Below are 17,939 nucleotides of genomic sequence, written 5' to 3'. Positions count from 1 at the left end.
ACACACACAGATGTAATTATACGATTTAAAACACCAAATATCAACCTATAAGCAAAACATTGAAATTATATTATTATAACCAGAATTTCGGCGCCCCCAAAAAGATCAATCATCAAGCATTGGCTCTCATTCAGGACAAAGTTGAAGACATTTAACCTCACTGAAACATCAAACACCTCCACAAGACCATAAAATAAACTACAGAAAGACTACTTTTGTCTGCTGTGTTGCCCTGGCCTGCATACAAATGCCTGTAGGCTGACGACCACGAAGAAGAAGGAGCGTATTCTTAGCGTTCCTTCATGCTGGTTGTTTTCAGATATATTCGTAATTATCAGCTGGTTCATCCCTTCCAGTACCTTTGATCCACGCTACAAACCCTCTGGCCCTTCCACGGATAGTCGACAAGCAACAGGATGACCCCTCGGGGACGTCTTCTGCGTCGGATCCCGCTCACCGGCTGCTAGGCCTAGCGCCTCAATCGCAGTCCAATGGGCGGGTACGGCACCGCTCAGCTATGTCACACATGTCAGCGCAACTGGCGGCGACCCTCGCTGCTACAGATGCGACTACGCACACGACGCTAGAGGATTTTCCACCAATGGAGGTAACCCCACCGTTCCCGCTACCTCCGGCTGAGCCCTCCAGTTTATCGAAGCGTCCATGTGAACAGGGGGTACCCCAAGTCACTACTGGCGACTCAAATTCGCCTGCGGCCAAGCAGGCGTGTTCCTCGGACACAGACCAGCCACTTCAGCTGTCGGATGAGCGCAGTGCACCACCAGCAGCGGCTCCACCCCGTGCAGTGACCGCCGCTCCACAGAGCTTTACAGTGGCAGCCAGCTCCTCGACGTACAAGGTCGCCATCAAAGCTCAAGAGCGCTTTACATCCTGTTTCTTCCAACGAAGTTACTAGAACAGACTCTCCACAGCTGCCTGGAAACATCTTGCTTTACTGGCTACGCCTACCACAGTTGCAGCAACAATATATCGGTGTGGGTGCCTTCTCTAGATGCTGTCCAGCGGCTATGCTCCCTACACTGTATTCCTCTCGCGGCTGAAAAGCAGCTTCCTGCACAAATGTACCTGCTGTCGGGAATGGACATCCGGCGATATGTCGTTTCTGGGGTAGACCCGGGAGAGGATCCCGAAGTCCTCCGTGCCAGCCTACGGTGTGCCACTCACCAGGTGCTTCTTGCCCGCTACGTGTGCTCTGGACGCACGTGCCTTGTTACTCAGCGTGGTCCGCTAGAGCCACCGGAACGACTTTTTTACAATGGCTGCGCACTTCGGCCCCGCCTGTTCAAGGCTGGCGTGGTGCACGGTTACCGATGCTTTCGTCTCTCTGAATCGGAACCTCAAGCTACCCCGTCGGCCGCACAGCCAAACGTCACGTTTTGATGCGGTCTGTGTCGTAGCGATGACCATGACATCAAAGACAAGAAATGTCCTACGAAATGCAAAGCTGCGCTTCCTAAACGACCAGCGTGGCGACGCTGCTCTGAGCCCAAAGGAATTCATACGTCCAACCGCTTCGACAGTTTGGCGGAGGATAACAAAGTCGCTATGGAGGAAGTAACTTCATAACCTGCTGATTACACACAGCCCTCGTACCGTGGTGTGCTCCATCGCTCCAGCCACCGACAGAATAAGCACAACAAAACTGGGACGGCATCTCCAGTTACGGACGAGCTAGTGGAGGTGGACCAACAGTTGGCTGTGGTGCAAGCCGAGGTCACCAAGCTCAGCGAGCGTCGGGCTCGGCTAATTTGTCGGTAACAACGTCAGCCACCAGAACAACCAAGGTATTCCATTCAGCTCCGTCTCTCACCACCGAGCCTGCACCAGTAAAACCCAGGCCCTTCAATCCACACACACCAAGAGCTCCTACAGTTTTTGGTGCAGCAGCTACAGAACTTGGTGTCTGTGTTAGCAGCCCACCTTTGCTAGACCCACTTTTACTATGCCTGACCGGCAATATATGGTACAGTGGAACTGCCGGGTGCTCATAACAAAGGTTGGTGAGCTTCGTGAATGTCTTCGCCTAGGCAAACTTTGAGCTTGGGCGTTCCTGCTCCAAGAGAAGAATGGTTTACCTCGCCTCCCCAATTTTAGAGCCTATGCTACGCCTTCCATACCTGATAGGGGTTGTGGCTCAACCACGTCCACACCGGGCAAAGCCGCAATTTATGTGCCCATGGCGTATCCACAAACTTAGATTCCACTAGAAGCATGGTGCACGGCTTAGCAAGAAGTGGATGCGATAAAGGTGCAACTGCCAGGTGCGCAGTAATTCTTGTATCGTGTTATGTGCGGCCTCACAGCGGACGTGCACCCTGACTACGATTGGGCTGGCTAACATCTCTGCGCCGTTCGAACGCTGGCTGTCCCATACTTGTAACTGGCGACTTAAATGCGCCCTATTGCATTTTGGGATAGCCAACTTGAAGTGAACGCGGATGCATGTTACTTGAACACTTCAGCGATGCTCAATTCGCAATGCTAAATGATATAGCATGTCCTACGCGTCGATGAACTCAACCCCGGATGCCGCCCTACTCACCCGACTTAAACTGGTGACTTGGGAGTGCAGTGGTATGTTGTCAGCGAGAGGCAGACTGCTGGGGTAGTGTCCATCACCTTATCAGGGTTGGGATTGCCCCGAACTCGACGCGTCGGCTTCGGCGAAGCTGCACTCTAGTAAACTGGGATAAGTTCCGGTGCAACATCAATGCAATCATGACGGCCCACAGCATAGACCCCACCACTGTGATTTAGGAAGCTCTGAGCAGTGCCATTAGGAGACCGTGGGTAGAGGAATTGCGGCCAAAGCCTGACCTCTGACGTTTGCAGCTGTGGGCCCAGCGCTAACAGGCTGAAGTGGCTGCCTCGCCCGATCCCTCGTGTGCGCCGGCTCGAATGCGTTTGCAACGCTTGACCACTGTGGCCAGACGACATGTGAAGCGTCTTTCACGGCAACGATGGGTTAACTGGTGCGAGTCACTCGGCCCTTCGTCCACCACGTCGTCTATTTGGCGCACTTTTCGGTCAATGGAATCAGGCGGCCGCAATCTGGATGCAGCAGCCAGTGCGTGCCTGGCATCAGACAAGAACCCGGACAAATGTGCTTCGATGTGGTTCGCGCCTTGTACTCTGCATTTGACATTCGGCCGGCTAGCAGCCCGTGCCCGTTTCCTTTACCGCGCCACGTCGCTGCCTCTCCGTGTGATGATGCAGTCCACGGAATACAATCAGCTTTCACCATGGCAGAGTTCCTGGCTGCGATAGCCCAGGCGATAGACCAGAGGTCCTGGCTGCGATGACCGAAGTATGGAAACTTCGGTCATCTCCCAGCCCAGACGGCGTTACGTACGAGGTTTATAAAAAAATCCGGTCATCGCAAGGGACACAAGAAACATCCCCCTTGCGAGGGGCACGATCAAATGCAGAGCATTTCTGCGGGGGGGCGCGCCGGCAAGTCGTATGGATTACGTATTGGTTGTTGTTGTTGAAATTGTTGTCTTCCAGCGTAGACATTGTCGATGAAGTCGTTGGTGAAACGTGCCGTGAACCCCCTGCCGCGGCTATGACGCAACGTGGAGCGGCTATGACGCAACGTGGCGCGGCTATGACGCAACACAATCCAACACAATCCACTTTAGTCCAATCCAACCCAAATCCAAGCCAATCCAAGCCAATCCAATCGAATTCAATCCAATGCCCCTCGCGAGAGAGTGTTATAGCGCCGAAATCGCCACCACGCGAACGCGTGATGCTGACGTCATGATCACGCCACAGATGTTAGCGACCGCAGCGCGCTTAAACGACATATGTGGTTTAAGCGCGAACCGACCGCGGCGAGAGAGCGCGATGCGAGCGCCCCACCTGTTCTTGCGCGCGAACGTAACGCGGCGAGAGAGGGTGTTGCGCACGTCCCCACCTGTTGTGCGCCCGAACCAAACGCGGCGAGAGAGTGTGTTGCGAGCGGAGAGAAGGCGAGGAGGACGCGGGGGAGAGGGCGCACCTCTGGCCGAAGGTTGAATGAGTCAAGGATATAAGGCGCGTTAGTAACATTCCGTTCTGTGTCGGCTTTGTGGCTCAGTTGGTAGAGTACCGTGCACCTTGCGTTCCGCCTGCAGAGTCGTAGGATCGAAACCTGGCGCCGGCAAGTATTACTTTTAAATGCAGAGCATTTCAGTAACTCACGATGTCACCCGCGTTGGCGTCCATAGTGCGCGTCCGCATCGCTCCCCCTACACTATATAAATACTTGCCGGCGCCAGGTTTCGATCCTCGACTCTGCGGGCGGAACGCAAGGTGCACGGTACCCTACCAACTGAGCCACAAAGCCGACACAGAACGGAAGGTTACGAACGTGCCGTATATCCTCGACTCATTCAACCGTCGGCCAGAGGTGCGCCCTTTCCCCCGCGTCCTCCTCGCCTTCTCTCCGCTCGCAACGCCCTCTCTCGCCGCGTTCGGTTCGGGCGCACAACAGGTGGAGACGTGCGCAACACCCTCTCTCGCCGCGTTAGGTTCTCGCGCAAGAACAGGTGGGGCGCTCGCATCGCGCTCTCTCGCCGCGGTCGGTTCGCGCTTAAACCACATATGTCGTTTAAGCGCGCTTCGGTCGCTAACATCTGTGGCGTGCCCGTGACGTCAGAATCACGCGTTCGCGTGGTGGCTATTTAGGCGCTATAACACTCTCTCGCGAGGGGCATTAGATTGGATGCGATTGGATTGGCTTGGATTGGCTTGGATTGGGATTGGATTGGATTAAAGTGGATTGTGTTGGATTGTGTTGCGTCATAGCCGTACCACGTTGCGTCATATCCGCGACAGGGGGTTCACGGCACGTTTCACCATCGACTTCATCGACAATGTCTACGCTGGAAGACAACAATTACAACAAAAACAACCAATACGTCATCCATACGACTTGCAGGCGCGCCCCCCCAGCAGAAATGCTCTGCATTTGATCGTGCCCCTCGCGAGGGGGATGTTTTTTTCTTCATCATCTACTTACCTCGTCTCGTCCTCGGGTCCTTCACCCCCTCCACGACGACACCACCAACTTCAACAAACTAACCAAATCTTACTGATAGGTTAGGTTACGTTAGATTCGGGAAGCTCGGTTTGGTTAGGATTCGTTACGTTAGGCCACGTTAGGTTACGTCTGGCCCTCACCTGAGAGAGATAAGACTTTATTTATTTTATATAGTGTAGGGGGAGCGATGCGGACGCGGACTACGGACGCCAACGCGGGTGACATCGTGAGTTCCTTAAATGCTCTGCATTTAAAACCTCGACGACCCGGCCCTGTGCCATCTCCTCGACGACTCCATCAATGTGGTCTGGCTCTCGGGCCAAATACCAGTGTCACGGCTCCGGGCAGATATCGTCCCTATACCAATCCAGGCAAACCACCCGAGCAACCTCGCAATTTGCGCCCAATCAAATTAATGTGCACCTTGTGGAAATTGTTGAAGCAAATGCTGGCTACGCGATTTCAGGGGTAGATGGGCACTTACCATTGGTACCACCCGGCACAGATTGAGTTCAGACCTCGTCTGGGGACGGAGGATGGACTTGAGCAATTATCATCAAGGATGCTACTCGGAGGTTGATGGACATTGAAAAGGCATATGACAACGTCAGCTACAGCGCTATCCTGGAAGTTCTCCAAAGCCTACTTGTTCCGGAAAACGTCCGCTTTTTTATCCAGACCTTCTTCACTCAAAGATCGTTTTCCGTAGGGATTGGTGGAACTAGTTATGACCATTTTACGGCCGTCCGTAGAGCGCCTCAGCGGTCGGTGATTTTACCCTTCCTCTTTAATGTAGTTATGCTGCCGCTTACCTGGCATAATGGCTCCATATCAGACCTGCAACTTTTGGTGTACGCGGACGATATTACGGTATGGACTGTCGACCCAGACCTGTCTCGGCAAGCCGCCAGCGTGCAACAAGCTTTAACGCACACACAGAAATGGTGGGAATACGGTGGTCTCTTGCTTTCAGTCGAAACGACAGCCATTCTGTCCGTGGCCAATGCTTGGGGTCGGCGTAGACTGGAGATGTCAACGATCTCGCTACAACTCTCCGGCCAGCCTGTGCGCACTGCCACCTCTCTTCCACATCATCAGGGTCAGCTGCCTTGTGGCTACGATCTGCCCACCAACAAGCAGGTCAAATGCTACACCTTATCCGACGCATTTCTTAATAGTCTGGAGGCTCCTGCTTCAAAATGGCCCGACTTCAGTTTCGTCAGTCAATACTTCAGCTTCGATTTGTATATCAGGCTCCATTCCTGCAGGTGACCCAAGCGGGGTGGGCCCGACTTGAAGCAATTAGTAGAGCTGCAATGCGAACGATCACCTGCCTACCTCAAATAACGCCTATACCAACTCTTCAGGCCGAAGCTCAACTTAGCACACTAGATGAGCTCGAACGCCGCTCCGCACGCCAGAACAAACTAAACTTTGTTTCGGAGGCAGCGGGATTGGCGATCAACATGGGCCGTTCGCTGCCCACCTTACCAGCCCACCCTGTAGCTACGCCGCCCAAAGTGTACCATCAAGTGACCGACAACCGGCCTCTCCTTCGACTCCACAGTCGGTCGATGGGAAACGCAGACGACCAATCCGCGGGCGTGCCAATACTAGCGACTGCAAATCTGCCCCTGGTTGCAGAGGCATTTGTGGACGCTGGGGCCAAAGACGGCGTTTTAACTACAGCGATCATCTGCCCTTCTAATTCAGAAGCAAACCAAAACTGTGCTTATGAAACACTCCGCACCTGGCCTTCTATGCTGGCTGAGCTTACCATCCGGGACGGACTGCAAGCTCTACTATCAGCAGTTCTTCAAGCTCCTGGAAGTTTTACGGCACAAATTTACACGGACTCAGCGGCGGGCATACGTGATTTTTGACGTGTAGCCTTCCAACTCGTCTGTCTCAAGAGACATTCATGACCCGCTGGACACGTGCCCCTGCACGCTTCGACTGTCGAGGATACGGCGTTATACTATTACCACTCATATTTCGGCGGATAGTTCCTGTAACGTTACGTCGATTCCACGGCCCCTGCTTTGGCTGACAACTGACCCACATGACCAATTTCTCCAAATAACGAATGATTTGCGTCCCGTCACACGTGCTCTCATCCCACCGTGTGGAACAGACCTTCCCAGTGGGCTCACTCGCTGGGAGGATGTCCTGCTGCGTAGACTACGAGTTGGCATGGCCCTCTCTCGGCGGTAACTGGGGCGTGGCCACCGCTATATTATGCCCCGTTTTCCACGACCTGCCCTTTCTGTATGGCTTCTGCCGAAAACGCCGACACCAACCATTTGCTATGGACATGTCCTTCCCTGAGTGCAGCGAGATCCCGACACCTTCACGGCACAGGCCTGCATCCGGAGAGACCCCCCGATCTTCAGCAATGGCTGTGGTGGCCGCACCATCGCTGTCTTCTGGACTGCCTCTGAGAAACAGGGGCAAACAGGGGCAAACAGCCTGTAGGACCGTATGCCAAAGGGCATACGGTCGCAATTAAAAAAATGCCTGTAGCCCCACCAGGATATGCCCATAAAATAAAATTCGCGGTCTGTATTCTCAAGCGAAGTGGCACGGGCGGCGACAGGTATATACCAAATACTGATAAAGAGGTGGACGCCACGGAATGAAGAAGCTACTGCATTTTACGCGACTCTTGTAGGACCCGCACATTCCCGCACAGTGGACGAATGCAGATACAACGATTATTATTGCACCAGGAAAATCCCTTAGCTCTGTCTCATCTTCTTCACCTCCTCAAAGAGGGCCCACTTTGAAAAAGATTATCCCCCTGTGTTGAAACGAGCAAATCGCTAACCGACACTTTGAACCATTCTCGGCCACATTTTTAGACAGTAGCGTTAGTGGGCGTGTTTTAGGTTCTACCATGGCCGCTATTTGTCTCTCATAAGCCTAGCTAATAAAGCGTCTGTGGGAATGCGCCATCGGTGCCAAGCCAATCTGCGACTGCGGTAGGTGCATGCGACAGCTCACCTCGTATTGACATACCCGCAGCAGCAAGTTAAGTGTAGACTAGGAAAATAATCGCACCGTCGCTCCTGTGTCAGAGATACGAGAATCCAGCATTCGCTAAGCCTTCGAGAAAGAGGTATTTGCCCGCTCCGTCGGCTTTATAATTCCCGGCAGACAGTCGCAACCCTTCTCGCAATTTACACCATTATACTAAAGCGGCTCACTTACAGGAACTGTTGGCTGTATCAACATTGCTTAACCTCAAGAAAAAAGAAACGAAAAATATTGCGTGTGTCTGTAAAAGCAAAATAGGAATAGAATGTTAGCAGAAAAGAACTACACAATTGTTTACGATGATATAAAACCAGTATAAAGCGTTCTTTAAAAAAAATTTAAAAACTTTTCGGATTTTTTGAGGCTCTATTACCACCGTGGCGCCACGCGATTAAGTTAAAAACACGTTAAAATAGGTGACGCTGCCATTTAAAAGAATGCTTATGCAAGAACCCTTCTCATGACCACACTTAAAAGCGGGAGATCCTTTCTCGCTATGGCCGAGTAGAGATCATCTCCAACCAACAGGGACATTACAAAACGCGTAAAGGGGAATATCCCCAATGCGCAAAAGGAGCGTTGGACACTAGCAGACACTGATTATAGGCCGGATACCGCACAGTTAGCCGTAACACTAACTTACCCACACCAAAGAAAAAACCATAAACGCTATCTTAGGGACAATCACTTTCCGCAATCAATTTCCGCACTTAATCAGACTTATTCTCTTTTCTTCGTTGTGCAATCGCTTATAGAACCAACACTATGTACCTAATTCACTGCAATGCTTATCTTCAAACTTTCTTTGTATAGCAATTACCGCTTAACAAGCGAAAACAGGTCCTTTGTACGTTTACGTGTCTTTTGTGCCTTTTGTGCCTTTTGTATTTCTGTGTGTCAATCACGTGTGTTTTATGTCCAATATCGCCTAAAATGTAGACAATGTGCCTTTTTTGCTTTGTGTGTCAATCGGTTGTTTTATAACCATGTTTTGCGAACCTCCTTACTGATCTTCCTCTCCCCCCCCACTTATGTAGAAGAAGAATACCATGGCATTAACGAAAGGGCAGCAGGTATTGTAATAAGGCTCAATGAGAGGTACAAGCTCAAGGTGATGCAGGTCTACGCGCCCACATCCAGCCACGACGACCAAGTAGTGGAATGCTTCTATGAAGATGTGGACTCAGCAATGGCTAAAGTAAAAACACAGTATACCGTAGTTATGGGGGACTTCAATGCTAAATTAGGCAAGAATCAGGCTGGAGACAAGGCAGTTGGAAACTATGGTCTGGGCTGTAGAAATAGCAGGGGGGACCTACTAGTTGAGTTTGCCGAACGGAATAACCAACGCATTATGAATACCTTCTGTAAATGGGAGAGTCGGAAGTGGACCTGGAGGAGCCCGAATGGGGAGCATAAAAATTAAATAGACTTCATATTATGCGATAACCCTGCCGTCGTTCACTGTGTGGAAGTTTTAGGAAGGGTAAGGTGCAGTGACCACCGTATGGTAAGATCTCGAATTAGGCTAGATTTGAGGAGGGACCGCCACAATCTAGTACGAAAGAAGCCGACAAACGAGCTAACAGTAAGACGTAAAGTAGAAGAATTCAGGATTGCGCTGCAGAACCGATATTCAGCTCTTAACGAGGAAGCCGTGCTTACGACACAGGAAGCCAGCGACAATATTACTCGTATTATCACGGAGTGGGTAGTAGAAGTCGGGGGCACTCCAGCTAGACAGGATACTGGCAAACTTTCCCAGGAGATGAAAGATTTAATTAGGAAACGGGAAACCATCGCAATCTCTACCGCAGCTAACAGAATAGAACTAGCAAAGCTTTCGAAGTTGATCAATAGGCGTAAGACAGCTGACATACGGAAGTAAATTATGGAGAGGATCTAATACGCTGTAAAGAACGGAGGTAGCCTGAAAGCTGTGAAGAGGTGTCTTGGCCTGGGGAAAAATCAGATGTATGCACCTAAAGATAAGCAAGGCAATGTCATCACAAATACGGATAAAAGAGTTACAGTGGCCGAGGAGTTCTACAGGGATCTCTACAGTAGCCGGGACATCCAGGATAATGCCGAACGAGACAGTAACTCAGAGGAGAGAGACATCCGACCAGTAACGACCGAAGAAGTAAGGAAGGCTTTGAAGGAAATGAAAGGGGGCAAAGCACCTGGTGAGGATCAGATAACAGCAGACCTCTTGAAGGATGGCAGAGAAATTTTACTTGAAAAACTGGCAAACCTTTATACACAATGCCGAATCACCGAAATGGTACCGGAATCTTGGAAGAACGCGAACATCATCTTAATCCATAAGAAAGGCGACATGAAGCACTTGAAAAATTACAGGCCGATCAGCTTACAGTCAGTCGTCTAGAAGGTACTTACCAAGGTAATCGTTAACAGTCAACCTAAAGAACACGCAGGGTTCCGTAAAGGTTATTCAACAATGAACCATATTCACACGATCAATCAGGTGATAGAGAAGTGCGCTGAGTATACTGAACCCCTGTATATAGCCTTCATAGATTATGAGAAAGCATTTGACTCGGTCGAAACCCTAGCAGTCATTCAGGCATTACGGAACCAGGGGGTAGATAAGCATTATGTAAGAATACTAGAGGATATCTACAATGGGTCTACAGCTACCATCATCCTCCATGAGAAGAGCAGTAAAATACTTATAAAAAAGGGTGTCAGACAAGGAGACACAATCTCTCCAATGTTATTCACAGCATGTTTACAAGAAGTATTCAGAACGTTGGATCGGGAACATGTGGGAGTAAGGGTTACTGGTGAATACCTCAGTAACCTCAGATTTGCGGATGACATTGCCTTGCTAAATTACTCGGGGGACGAATTGCAAAGCATGCTTTCCGCACTGGGCGGACAGAGTAGAACCGTGGGCCTGAAAATTATTATGCAGAAAACTTAAGTTATGATCAATAACCTCGGGACAGCACAGCAGTTTGAGATAGGTGGCAAGGCAGTGGAAGTGGTTAGCGAATATATCTACTTAGGCCAAGTTGTGACCCCAGATCCCAACCATGAGGCAGAGATAATTCGAAGGATCAGAATGGGGTGGGGTGCATATCGCAGGCATTCTCAGATAATGAATAGCAGCCTACCATTATCGATGAAGAAGAAGGTGTATGACAGCTGCACATTACCAGTACTCACCTACGATGCAGAAACTTGGAGGCTCACTAAGAGGGTTCAACTTAAATTGAGAACGACTGAGCGGGCAATGGAGCGTAAAATGATAGGTGCAACATTAAGGGACAAGCAGAGAGCGGAGTGGGTCAGGGAAAAAAACACGTGTTAAGGACATATTAGTAGAAATTAAGAAGAAGAAATGGACGTGGGCAGGGCATGTAATGCGAAGGCAAGATAACCGCTGGTCATTAAGGGTAACAGACTGGATCCCTAGAGAAGGCAAGCGTTGCTAATGGCGGCCGAAAGTTTAATGGGCAGATGCGATTAAAAAGTTCTTGGGGATAAATTTGTCACAGTTGCCCCAGGACCGAGGTAATTGGAGAATAATGCGAGAGGCCTTCGTCCTGCAGTGGGCGTAGATAGGCTGATGATGATGATGGTGATGATGATGATGATGATGATGATGATGATGATGATGAACGTACAGATAAAACCATCTAACACTCCACTGAACACGAGCATGACTAAGCCTATGTGAACGATTAGTTTACTTGCCAATAATAGAGGACAGTAAAACCTCGTTGATACGTTTAAAAACGCGAAAGGGACACCTACTATCCGGGAAAACGTATGATCCGCCAGACTAAAAAAAAACAACCCGCCCGCATGTTCCCACGGAGGGAACTCGAGTAAATGCGTCGGAGAGTGGTGGGGGTATCGCGTGAATGTTGCGTAATTGGGTATGGTTTAGGAATGCTTAATTGTTATTTCGTCTTTATTATTCTTATTTATTGAATGAAGGAGAAGCGAAGGCAAGGAGTGTAAAGTTTAAGTCGGTCTTTATTGCTTTGTGCCGTCAAGCAAAGCGTCAAGTCAACCGAAAGCCAAGCAAAGACGCCCTTGACTGAATTCCGAACGCGCGCTCCGCCGCTTATATACACTCCGCCCGCGTTCGAGAGAGAGGAGTACGGGGGAGAGACGCGCATGCGCAAACTTCCGTACAGAAGCGTGCGAACTTTCCAAGCACCCACCACGCCGTTATAACGTGTACACGCCCTGCCGCTGTTACTGTTGAGCACGAGGCAGCGCACGGGTAGCTACGACGCATGCGCGCACAGACGCGCTCCTTCCGCACCGCCGCACCTGTTGTTGAGAGCGAGTACGGAGGAGAGACGCGCACCTGCGCCTCGACGCGACGCGCATGCGCAGTGAGCGTGTGGACGGCGCCGACTACTTCGACGAGTGACATCACGAGACTAAAAAAGGCTCCGTATTTTAAAAAATAAAGGAAGCTCAAAAAAATCGAAAGACTTGAAAGCAGCGAAGTTGCATGCAACAGTACGGGCGTTTTCTCTCTTTTTTTGCCTCATGGCATTGTCTAAGACTCGCCGCTGTAGGAGGGAGCAGCTGGATATTCGTCTTCCACTACCGCAGACGGTTCTGCGCTGCACGTGGCCTCGTGGTCTTCCTTCGCGGCACGCGCTTATCGCTGTGACGGTGGCCTCCTCGACTTCCTCCGCCACGTCCCCCGCAAGGATTTCTTGCACGTCTTCTTTCCTTCTTCGCCTATCTCTCCCCGGCCGACTATGTGTCTCCGGCATGTGGCCGCTGCTTCGTGCCGGCGCTTGCGGAAGGGGGTGTGGTTCGACCTCTAACGCTCAAGGCGAAAGCTGTGCACCCCGCGAAGCCTGCTCGAGGTCGCCTAGTGTAGAGAGCGCTCCAAAAAGAAATCGACAGAGGAGCATGAGCATTTATTGGTATTTTTTTGTACATGTCTTTAAACATCTGCTGGCAAATGGTGCGGCCCTTTGAGAGCAAGAGCTATTTCTAAACATTTCAGACTTTTGAACGCTCTTGGATTGTCCTTCGCGCGAAAGTAACTCCGCACCGCTTCCGAGCCGACTACGGCCTGAGCATTTGTGCCCGCCGGAGACGCCATCTCTCCCTCTCCGTCTTCGCCGCAATCTTTCTCGGAGGCTTTGTTCAACCCTGACGCTTCTTTATGGCGTGATTCCGCAACTATTTACCCCAAGGTGAGGGTTTCGTGCGTTGGGACGTCGTTAGGCAGGGGAAGTCGGCTCAGTGCAGCGCGTTACCAAGTAATTGTGGCAAGCCTGGCACTGAAACAAAGCCTACAGTCTGAACCAGGCGGAGCGACCGTCGCTCGGTGCCGGCTTATGATGCCGCTCCCGTTGAGGCTCGGTCCGCACACACGTCAACACGTTTTTTTTCTCACCGTTAACTGTATCATCCCGTCGTAGTTCACTAAAATCTTAAAATTTTCAACGTGCTTACAGGGTCATCGTACTATCCAGGAACGTAGTAGCCAGGAAAAAAACGCCCTAACGCTATGGGGAATTTTTACTGTTCACAATTGAGAGCGTAGTAACCGCAAAGTAGTATGAACAGGGAACGTATCAGCGGGGCCCTACTGTATACGTATGACGAATTTCATCCGCTAATTTACTCTGAAAATGAAACTTGGGCTTTTATTGAAAAAAATTTCCGTTTTTATGGGTGACGCATCGATTCTAAGCGTTTCCATAAGAACTATCTGTTAGATTCTCTATGGTTCGTATAATGATCACAGCTTGGAACGCTATGTTGTTTGACAACAGCCAGAAACTGCTTGCAATATTCTTATTCATCGCGTGGATGCCAGCCGACATGCGACTATAAATTGCGACACGGTTCAGATTAGGTTCTACTCACAATGGTCATACGAACTAACATTCCGATGCGGTGTATACCTCAGAACATAAACATAGAGCGCGAAAACGTGACGCGGTTTTTTACGCTTTTTTTGTTTAGACGTAAATACGGGTAGCGAAAGGCATCACTTGTGGCTGTTTGTTTCTAAGCTGAAGCGAACTGGTTTTTATCTATAGTGTAGCTAATAGTATAAGCAAATGCTGTACACTTTTAAGGATGAAGAATCAAATCAATAGAGCTGAAGGGGGGAGGGCCGCTTGTCCAACAGTACATAGAAACGTTAGTCGTGTATTACACCTGTAATCAAATACAACCTCTTGAGTACTCTTAGTACATTTGTTGATCATGTCGCCGCAGAAGGGAATTTGGCTTTGCAGAAACAAAGAATGGTGTGATTTTAGATGAGATCGAACAAAGTATGGCTGGTCTTCCCCTTAACTTTCCCCGAAAATGTTTCGTATCATTTTCTAATTATTCCAATATCAGGATTCGGCAACATTTTTTATGAAAAAATTTTGGTCTATCAGTCAACGTTTTTTGCATGCGACAAGTTGGACCCCCGCTGCTACATGCTTGTGCGCCAGAGGCAAATTTAGCAACGTTTAGCTAAGAAATTGTTTACAAGGGGAAATTCGGAAATGTAATGCACAATTTCCGCCAAGTGTATATTTATTCTAAAAAGTTTGATGTTGTCAAAAAATACGTTTTTGCAAGAAAATGTCAAATTCGGGTCAATGTGCACCTTTGATCAACCTTCGTGGATAATTATCACAAAAAGTACCTAAGTTCATTTTACTCACGTATGCGTCTTATAGTTCTACACAAACACACCGAATTATATAATTCGATATTATAGGGTTAAGATGCAGCAAGCACGCAAGTTGGAAGAAACGACTTAACAGCAAATTTACGGAGGGAATATGAAAAAAGACCTTAGCAATTTTTCTCACGATCTCCCTCAATGCAGGCCTTTACATGTACTTGCATTGTCATCAAAAACATGCAGCATCATTTCGTTACTTGAGCGCATACTGCGCGCGGGAGGGGCCCTATCCGCCCGCCTCTCCACGATGTGTTGTAGTGGTAGCGACTAGATTCGGATTGGTATAGCATATATAGTCATGTCTCGTTAATATGAACTCCATAATATGGACACCCCGCAATAAGGACGAAATTATCGGCGACACGCCTCTCACCTTGCTATTCTGCCCCGTTAATATAGAAATCCGCAGTGCGGACTATGGACGGCTATTTTGGGGACGAAACGGGTAATTACAGGCCTTTTTGTCTCGTCATTATGGACACGGGTTTACGAAGCAAGAAGTAGAAAAAATGACGGGTGTTACCAGAGGCCCCAGCGCGTTCAAGGAATTTACTGTTTCCTGTAGCACACAAAGCCGAAGCATGCATTTAACTCGGAACGTTCTTCCTTCCAGTATTTAACGAAATACGAAATATACGGAGAACATTCATGATCAGCGAACAACACTCTAGGATAGTGAAGACGTTGTGACACCCCTGCCCTATTAAAGAAGACTGCCTGGCGCGGCACAGGCTGGAAAAAGCAAGTCCTGAGGCGCAGGACAAGATAACAGGAAGACATAAGTGATAAGTGCCAAGGCAGTAATCTCATGAACAGCTGGTTGCAAACGAAAGAGCGGACAGAGACTTACATTTTGTGGTAGAGCTGTCCCAGCAAGTGGTGATAGACGCGTGCAGATTTAGTGCCATATTTCTTGTTGCTGCGGTAGCACTGGCAGAGTCGACATCGTAGAGTTAAAGGTTTTTTATCGAGAGCACAACTCCGCCGTACCTCCTCTGCTTCAGTGGACGGGGTAGCGAATAACCAGGCACTTTAGCACGGACGCCGGCACATTCAATTGAGAAACGGATGCCCGGCAACATAGATTGAACGGGAGGTTCAACAGAAGAAGTTGGGGAAAATAACTCTGCGGAAACAAACAAACCCAAAGCTCCCGGCGCAAAGCACGAGCGCTTCGATAACGTTCATCTTAAGCGCAGAAAAAAACAGGGACACAGTAGACAAGGACAAGTTCTTGTACAGTGGAAAACACACTCCTGGAAAGCCAACAATCTGAATGACGATGATAGTGGTAGAAGGCAAAACAAATCGCTTGCCGAGGTCTCAATCCACCCTGGGTCTTTTTTGTTATGCAGCCGACGTCTTACAATTCCGAGATGTCGAAAGGTGAACAAACTTTGAATTTGGAAAGCGGTGAATGGACGTGGTATATCATGCAGAACAATAATTCCCCCTTCATGTAACGACGACTACAGCTGAACGCGGAGCGCACTGTTTGCGGAGTCCAATAGTGAAGGGGCAAGTCAAATCTCCTACAATGAAAAGTACATAGCCCCATTGCAGTCGAGCTCCTCTCTCAACGAGTCGAATCCGTCTAAGTTTAATCTGTCTGCGAATCAAAGTCCCAACTGAGACCAGAACCACAAAGGTTCTGTAAAAGTACACAAAGTAGATTTGCTTTAAACTATCGCCGTCATTACAATAAACGGGTCAAAATTAATCTGTATGATACCTCTTTCAGCAAAAAACCCGAAAACGTTTGGTCCTGCCGACCTAATTGAGGACAAACACCTGATACTACATTTTCTTCTTTAAAAAAAAACAAGTTCTCAACAGCGAGGCCTTTCGAGGACGCGTCTAAGCCCCTAAGCATAGATAGCATCGTGTGCCGTGTCGAATTAAAACAGCTTCGGCTAGTCTTGCTGTATTCATTGAATTTCATTGCTTAGAAACCGCAAATCGCAAATAAAGCAAATTCGTTCTAAATTGCTCTGTAAGCGGTGTTCTAAAACTTTCGCGTCGCCATTTCGCGGTCCATACGTGTATAACAGCTGTGACGTTTTTTTTTCCGACACATGGTAAATGCCACTAAAAAAATATTCCGTAACACCTGGGGTCCACCATAAAATAAAACCGTATAAAACAGATCACACGATTTAGAACAACAAAAATTACTCACCTAACGACACCGATCATACCGATAATTAGAACCACGATTAGGCCGTTCATCACAGGGCAAGCAAGTGAAAGCAGTGGCACTGGCTGTATGTTGCACGCTACAAGACCCTGTTAGATTATATGGGGACGTACCGAGGACAAACTGATGGGCAGTATGAGTGACCTAATACAAGAGCGTACGTCCGTGCCAGACAACTCTAGAAATAAAATGATGGGCACAGATACTAGTCGTATTCAGAATCAAAGGTTAAATCCGCTGTATCCTAAAAGCATTCCACCTGCGAATGCTTTGTAGAGCCACATTTGTATAACCCAGTCTATTGTAATAACTTTCAGAAGGGAAGGAAGATGAAGTGTCGAAAACCTCTTTATACTGCTTTTTGGGTGGTATAAAACATTCTGCCCTTTGCCAACAATTCAGTTCGCAGCACGATTGGTCATCCTTTCAAAGCATAGAAAGCGGCGGTTGTCAAATGGTCGCAAGTGCATTTTAGTGTTAAAAAAGTTTTTATTATCCTTCCTAGCATGGCTTCAACGAGTCGGCTCTATGACAGCCTATAGGAGGGCATTTTAAAACACCTTCTAATTTGTTACCCAGGAATATACCATTGCAGTTTTGCCTGCGCCCGCACAAGCGTGTGCGTGTGCGTGTGTGCGCGTGCGCGTGTGCGTGTGTGTGAGAGAGAGAGAGTGTGTGTGCGTGTGGGTGTGTCTGTGCGCGCGTGCGTGTGTGTGTCTGTGTGTGTGCGCGCGCGTGTGTGCGTGCGTGCGCGTGCGCGTGCGCGTGCGCGTGTGCGTGCGTGTGTGTGCGCTTGTGCGTGTGCGTGTGTGGGCGTGCGTGTGTAAGAGAGAGAGTGTGTGTGCGTGTGCGTGTGTGTGTGCGCGTGTGAGTGTGTGTGTCTGTGTGTGTGCGCGCGTTTGTGTGTGCGTGTAATTGTAGGTGTGTGTGCTGCGTGTGTGTGCGTGTGCGGTGTT

General features: G+C 49.3%; 1 long non-coding RNA gene across 1 annotated transcript in view; it reads right to left on the bottom strand.

Moving 5' to 3' along the window:
- Positions 1–17,288, bottom strand: part of LOC144165273 (uncharacterized) — a 41,916-nt gene extending 24,628 nt beyond the window's left edge. The window contains exon 1 of the long non-coding RNA XR_013321431.1: positions 16,966–17,288. This is a non-coding gene — a long non-coding RNA (uncharacterized LOC144165273). The remainder of the gene's footprint in view (positions 1–16,965) is intronic.
- Positions 17,289–17,939: the final 651 nt, after the last annotated feature.

Source organism: Haemaphysalis longicornis, unplaced genomic scaffold (assembly GCF_048455015.1).
Source record: "Haemaphysalis longicornis isolate Haplotype H1 unplaced genomic scaffold, Haemaphysalis longicornis Haplotype H1 scaffold_14, whole genome shotgun sequence".
Lineage (NCBI taxonomy): Eukaryota > Metazoa > Arthropoda > Arachnida > Ixodida > Ixodidae > Haemaphysalis > Haemaphysalis longicornis.
This window is presented reverse-complemented; position numbering and strand designations above follow the sequence as displayed.